Source organism: Dioscorea cayenensis, chromosome 15 (assembly GCF_009730915.1).
Source record: "Dioscorea cayenensis subsp. rotundata cultivar TDr96_F1 chromosome 15, TDr96_F1_v2_PseudoChromosome.rev07_lg8_w22 25.fasta, whole genome shotgun sequence".
NCBI lineage: Eukaryota > Viridiplantae > Streptophyta > Magnoliopsida > Dioscoreales > Dioscoreaceae > Dioscorea > Dioscorea cayenensis.
The window spans coordinates 13,925,917-13,934,179 of NC_052485.1; positions in this window are offsets into that span (position 1 = coordinate 13,925,917).

Genomic DNA, 8,263 nt, shown 5'->3' on the forward strand with positions numbered 1-8,263 from the left:
CTGCCCTGAGATTAATCATAAAAATTTTAGTTTATAAACTCGGGATAGGATAATATAATTATTTTTTACTGGTGCAACATATGCGTTTATAAACTACAAGTTCAACTCCTAACTCTCCAATACGTTAAAATGTAAACCTTCAATTTGTGTACCCAATGGAAGATGGTAATTCCACATTACTGAATAACCAACTGAGCATAAATAAAAGAAGGAATACTGGTTCGATCTAACATGGATGCTCAAACAAAACCAAATAGAGTTTCAACAAAGACAAACACAAGCCTCAAACTTTGGCTCTGCTGTTGGACTACAATCAACAAAAATAAAACTATCCCTTTGTTTGGTCGAAGCGGGTCTGGTCACCCAAGCTCAGCTTGCATAAAACATTATTCTTGCATAAAAGAATGATCATCACCACGACTTTGATAAATGAACACACAACATAAATATTTATACGGTTGTGGATGAAACTGCAAGCCATAGCTCATGACTTACCTGTGTGCTGAAAGAAAACCATAAAGATTGGACTTGGGAAACTCTATCAGTCACAACTCTCACTGCGAAACACAAAAACACAAGATTAGCATATCATGTAGTTGCCTTAGCAAGGAGACAATCCACACACATTCAATAAGCAATCATGGAAGATCCGATAAGGAGGTGTCAAATAGTGAGACCTGAAATAACTTCACCAAATATTTCAAAGGCTTCTCTAAGACCTTCAGAAGTAGTGCGATTGCTCAACCCTGCAACCTCACTTATTAGAAACATAAACATAAGTTACATACGCACAAGAGATACTGAATTCTACTTATGTGGAAGATGAATTCTACTTATGTGCAAAAAAAAAAAAAAATGACGGCCATCATCTTTGGAAGGGAATAACCAGAACATGAAATTCAGGTAATGAAACCGATAATAACTGATATATTATAAGATAGTGGGAACCCCTAAACAACGAAGCTATCAGATCTAAAAAAATAATAATAATAATAATAAAAATAAAAAAAATTAGCAAACCCTAATCAACCAAACAGACCAAGCGACCAGAAACAAGAGATCAAAATCACAAAGAGAGCAAAAGGGGCTCACCTTTATAGCAAGGAGTGGCGCGCTACTGACCTCGGTCACCGGCGATCTCATGACGGTCATGTCCCAATTTAATCTGAGCTTTCTGGCAACAATGCAACTCAATCCATGCTTCAATGTGGGTTGGGGAGAGGGAGAGGGGAGCGAAGAGTGAGAGAGAGAGAAGGCGGTGGAGCTGTCGAGGCCGGAGGTGGTTTCGTGTTGGGCGTGGGAGGAGATGCGGCGGAAGAGAAAAAGACGGAGTGGGGTGGGGTCGAGGAAGAGATGGCCGGAGGTGGGGACGGAGAGAATATTGAGGAGAGTGGAGTTGCTGGTGCCGCTGGGGCCGACGATGGCGAGGACTTGAGAAGGGTGAGCGGTGAAGAAGATGTTGTTGAGGACAGAGGTGGCCCCGCGGGCCCAACCCGCCGGGCCCCCGGGCCTGGCCTGGCTGGGTGTAGAATCCGCCGGGACAGATTGGCCCGTTGGACCCGGCGGATCCGGGTCACAGAAAGCCGGGCGATTCCGGGCCCGTTGAACTGCCCGGCTTCCACATTGACCCGGAGGGCCAACCGGCCAGCCTGCCGGGTTGGCCCACCTCAAAAAAAAATTAAAAAATTCAATAAAAATTTCAGAAAATTCAGAAAAAATAGCAAAAAAAAATCATAAAATTTCTAAAAATTCAGGAATAAATTGAGAAAATTTTCAAAAAAAAAAAATAAATCAAGTTGCCTACGTATCTTCCTGGATGTGAAAGGAATCAAAGCCCACATAGTGTTTTTACATTGTATAACCAGTCACCTATTATCAAAGATATTCTTTTTTTACTAATATATTTTTTTATAAATTGATATACATAATTTAAAAACAATTTTTTATAATTTTTTTTTTATTTTATAAATTGAAACAAAATAATCTAATATATATGTGACAAATAAGAGTGCCCTTATTTAAGAAAATTTAACAATGTGCATGTGTAGGGACTTAGTGCTTATGAGCCAAAAGACGATTAACAAAATAATTATTTTAAAAAAAAATATTTATGAAAATTTATTGTTTGATACTATGATATTTTACAGATTGATTTATATAATTTTTAATTTATTATATGGTCTCTTAATTTTTTATAAATTAAATATTTATGTAAAATATTTTGATCCATATCCTACATCTATCTATATATAAGTTTTGCCAATAAATATTAAAAATAAATTGTAGCTTAAGTTGTTTGGTTTTTGCTATTCAAGTTTAAGGTCATGGGTTCAAATCCCATGACCAACATGACAAAAAAAAAAAAACAATAACATTAAAAACCCTAAACTTTATTATTTGGAGCTGGGTTCCAAAAACCCGGCGAGTCAACTCGCCAGGTCACGGGTTGGGAAAGTCCCAACCCGTAACCGGCCTGTCTATAATACCGGTCGGGCACGGGCAGGCCGGGTTACCGGACGGCCTATGCCCACCTCTATATATATACATACCTCTAAAATGTGAAAATATTATATGATATGAAAACTATTTTGCGATCACTAGTTCATGTATTAACCTTGAGAGGGAAATAGATGAAAATGTAATATTGTTAAAAACAATAAACTAATTAATAAATTTATAAAATTATTAGAAAAAAATACCTAATAAATATTGATTTAATAAAAATTAAATATTTGTGTTTTTGGCATGGTATTTGATAAAGTATTCATAAATTATTATATTTAAATTTTTGCATAGTATCTGACACGGTATTAATATATTATTATATTTACATTTTTTATACTGCATTTGACACAGTATTACTATACTATTATATTTGTGTTTTTGATACAGTATTAATTAATTATTATATTTGCATTTTTTGATGTAGTATTTGCCACGGTATTAATATATTATTATATTTGCATTTTTGACACCACATTTGGCACGATATTAATAAACTATTATATTTGTGTTTCTCGCACTTTATTTGACATAGTATTAATAAATTACTATATTTGAATTTTGGGTGTAGTATTTGGCACGATGTTAATATACTATTATATTGCATTTTTGGCACGGTATTTTGCATGATATTAATATATTATCTAATTTACATTTTTGACACTGCATTTGTCACAGCATTAATTTACAATTATATTTGTGCTTTTGGCACGATATTAATATACTAATATATTTGTGTATTTTTCACACGCCATTAATATACTATTATATTTGTATTGTTGGCACGGTATTATTAAATTATTTTTTAAAACATACAACTGACACTGCATTTGGCATGTAAATTTATTAAATTTGCATATTTGGTAAGGTATTTAGCATGGAACTAAAAAATATTTCTTTAAAAAATATATATTTCACATAGTTTGTTAGTTCCACATTAAATGTTGTGATAAATTTGGCATGATTTTTTTTGCCAATTTTTTTGTGCCAGTTTATTAATTTTCTTTGTAGTGTACACGTTAGAGTGTATTAGTTGTTGTTTAATTATTTATGTGATTTAGGTGAATGCAGTTAATTTTTTTAGTCATATATCTTATGCATTATAATATACATGTTAGAGTGGACAAACGATAGTTTAGTTATCTAGGTGAAAGCAGTTACTTTTTCTTAGTCATTCAAATTGTAATTTATGCTTTTTTTTCATATGTATATTCAAATTATGATTGCACTTTACATTATCTTTCATTAGAAACAATTACTTTATTGGAATTTTTTTTTTTTTAACACTTGGAGTTGAGCCCCTTTGCCAGTGAGTTCTAGTTCCGCAATGGATATATACTAATATACTAAACTACTAAAGAAAAAAAAACAAAAACAAACAAAAAAACAACAACAGATATAAGTAAAATCAATCACTTTTCTTGTTCATGAATGGAAAAAAACCTGTAAAAAAATTATCCCTCTATTTTGTTTAGAAAGGATAGAGAAGATCTAGAGCAATAATTGGTTTTACTTTATTTAAAAATGTTTATGTAAAGCCCTGACATCAAATATAAGGAAAAGAGATGTTAAAGAAGTTGAATGTTGATGGATGAAGAAGATGATTGTTGATCTTGCTATTGAAAGCAGCTACATAAAACTAAAATAACATATTAAATATAATAGGATCTAGGCACTCTAATACCATGAAGTATTTGAAAATAGGGAATCTTGCATTTTTCATTAGGGAGATAATTATATATACATATAATATTTTCTATTGAATTACATGGAAGTTGGTTGCTATTGAGATTAAGTAGAACTAGTAGTAAATTTGCTCATTTTATTTACCTTCTTCATTGTCACAAAAACAAATCCATAAAAACCACTAGTATGGCAATGGTATCTCATTAGAATGGTGATGGGCAAGCCATGTACTGAAATACCTTGCCATCGGTATTGTACTGAATTGTGTAAATATTATATAACACAGTAAAAAAAATTGTACATTATTATTTGTTTATTGTTTACTAGGCCCCTATGGGAGAAGTATTATTCTCCACCCCTCTTGGGTTGCTTGGTAGAGATATTTACCATCGTGGGGTTATGGTTCATGATATATTATCTTGGGTGCATGTGACAGGTCGCTATTGCCCCCATAGGTCCTTAATCTGGTATTTCAACCTTTTCTTGTATTTTGCAGTCAAAACTTTGATCAATTTTTTATTGTATTTGCCTCCATATGGCTAACCAAGTGGTTTAGATTGTGCGAGAGATGAGTTGGCATTGTTTCCAACTCGCGCGGGCGAACCCGTGCTCACATGAGCAAAAGAAGTGTTGTTTTTACATTTATTTGAAAGGTATAGTCATTTAGAGGTTTTGCACCGGCATAGGAGGCCACATAACCCATCCTAGGGCCGTGCGGGCCGCACGGGGTTGATAGAAGAGTGTGTGGGCTGATGTGCCCTTGCATACAAAACCATATTCATAAACAGTAACCTGCTACAATACAGTGTGAGCAAGTACTCTATAAAAATCTTGTGCGGGAAGCCATGCGCCCTCACGGCACAACCAAAGGGTTGTACAACTGCGTGTGCGCCCACACAGAAGGTCACACGCCCTGTTTGTTGGGGGTATTTTTGTCTTTTATATTCTAACCCCTTATATATTTTCCTCATTCTTGTTACCCTCATTTCCCTTGGTGTTCTAATAGACTAAAAGAGAACCTTGGTTGATTCTCTCCTTTTTGGAAGATTGAAGCCTTCTTTCTTTGATATCAAAAGGTAAGAATTCCATTCCCTCTTTGTCTATCTCCTTGATATTTGGATGGCATGGTAGATTAAGGATTTGGTTTTGATCTCCATCTTTGCCTCCTTCTTGCTTGTTTAGTGCTTGAGTGCTTGAGAGAAGATTGTGTAATCTTGAAGATTCATTATTCTTTGATTTTGAACCAAGAGGTAAGCCTTCTCACTTCTTCTTCCTTGTGGAGTGAATGGTGGATTTAGGGTTTGGACTATGAACTCGATCCGTGTTCTTCTTCTTGCTTATTGTTGTTGGAACTTGAGAAGAATGTTTGTTTGCTTGGTATTGCTCTAGTTTTTGTGAAATTTATGAACCTTCTTCTTCTTTGTTTTCGAGATTACTGTAATAGTACTGTAGTGCCGATGAACTGTAGTTGTTTTCCTTGTTTCTTTGGTTTAGAGAGAAACCAAAAACCTTAGGAGCTCTTTGGGGACCTTGGAACCTAGTTTTGAGCCAACCTTAGGTCTTGTTAGGATTGCGTTGCATAATAAACTAGGGGTTCATTCTTGTAGTCTTTATTTAATTTTTTTTGTTGTTGGTTATTGTTGTGTGTGTGGGGTTGGTCAGTTAGGTGGTGAAGATTTATCGTAAGGCAAGGAGCAGGTGGAGGAATGATACCACTAGGATTTTTTCTCACCTAGGTTTGTGAGTTGGTTTTGTGATTGCATGATTCTATTAGAACATTACTTAAAATTCATCTGCTTTTATTTGAGAGTTTTGTATGGTTTTATCACAATGAATTGATTCTTTAATCAGTTTAAAAATAAATTTCTATACCATTGAGTTATATATGAAACTCTTAATGTTTCGATGAATGTGTTAGTGATTATATTGGTATTTTGGAATTGAATTGATTTATGAGCCCTTATTTATTTGAACATACTTATAGCATGGATACATGTGGAAATGGATTTCATTCCCTTTATTTAAATGTTGCCCTGAGTATGGATCCTATGATAAGAATGGTTTTAATCATTTTATCATAAATTCTTTGGAAAATCTTGTTGTGACCCTGAGATGTGATGATCAAGTTTGAATCTGTTGAAGTATATACCTTTTGAATGAATGAGAATTATTGAATATCATATTAACTATAATAACATTATCAGATATAAAGGAGGTCGATCATATATGTCTTGATGAATTAAATTGTTGTCTCAATAAATCAATGTGCGGTTATAAATCATGAAGTTAATGAGGAAGAATAATGGGTTTAATTGATGTATAGTTTCAGGTAGTTCTTGCAAGGTTGAGGTTAACCTTTACTAGATAATATGTGTGGACTAAGGGTGACTTAATTACTCTAGTGTGGTAAGACTTCTAAAGTTGTTGAGGTATGATATTGTAAATGAAGCATATAGAGTTTGAATGTAGTTTGATTCTATAAATATATAAAAGGATATATATACTAATGACTATAGTTGTTGTCGAATTGAAATTCATAAGTTGATGTGCCTATCTTAATACAATGGAAATTCTTTAGAAGAATAATGATGGATAACTTGTGTTGTATGTGTAGAGTGTTGGAATGAATTTGGATTATTAAATTGAAGGTTCTTGTGATTTCCCTAGAATTATTTGGAATAATGCTACTAAGAAGAGGGAGTTCACTTTTGAGAGCTTTTATATCTAATTTAATATTAATAAAGTAATGTTGGATATTTGGGAGTAATGACACTATTTGAGGAATATTGCAAGGGTGATATCGAGTTGAGAGGAATGCAATAGAGGTAGTATGATCATGTTATTTATGGAAGACTTAGGTACTACGCTTGAATGGTTCTTGGACTTACTATTATATTTGGGTGATATTTAATGAATTACTTGAGGGTAAAGCTACAACAATCATGGGTATTGTTTGTGTTTAATTGCGCCAAATGCCAGGGTTTGTTCTATTGAGTTTCATTATTTTCTTTGTAAAGATATTTCAAAAGCATATTTAATCTTTCTCTTTTGATAGTGTTGGTATTTATTACAGGAATTGGTTTGTGAAACCTTCGTTAGCATGACTATATTGGTAATAGGTTTGGAACAATTTGCAAAACCTCACTCATATAATTATGCTTTTGATGATTTGATTGATTTGGAAAGGGTTTCTATGTTATTAAACTATGATGAAAAAGCTTATGTTTACATTGGTATGTCGGGTTTTAAATGACATTTGATGCTTATATACTTGTGATACTTGTGGCATGGATTTATGAGGAATTGATGCTCTTTCCCGAGATGTGATTATTGTCCTGAACAAGGACCATGTGATACGGCTTACGTGAATTGTATTATTGATACACCTGCTGGTGATTTTCAAGGTTATATGGGCTTTGGCCCTGTTCTATATTTAGTTTCTGATTGTGATGGGGTTGTAACCCTCTTGTTGCATCAGTGGGTCCTCATAAGCAGCCTATTGAGGTAGTGTGAAGACCAGTTTCTTTCCTTTTTAGGTGGCACGTAGAATTCTTGATTTGGATGATACATCGTGATTCTAGAGTCATCATATAGAACTGGTGGGTCAACATCAAGGGCATGAGTGCCTTGATGGCTCTAAGCTTAGCCGCAATCACGGCTAGAGTTTAGAGAGGTTTTTAGACCATTACTTGATGATCGACATGTTGGTTTCATACTTTGAAAATTTTGATGTTTTTATGCCAAAGGACTCTCGAAATGTAATATATCTTGTATACCTTGTGGTATATCATTTGAATGAAAGCATTTTTACATGTTAAAGATATTCAAACTTGTTTAATGCAAATTCTTGGGTTCCGAATTGTGGATACTCAATTTAGAGAAAAAAATTATTTTTATATATACTAGCCATGGTTCCTTTCATATATATGTATGTATATCTTATATATGTTGAAGGGTTCTTGTCTATATGTAATATTGCCCTAGTTTGATGTTATTGATTTCATCGATTATTTGTATATTCTCCTAGAATTGTGCTAACATACTCACTTAGTAACACTAGTTACTCACCCTCTCC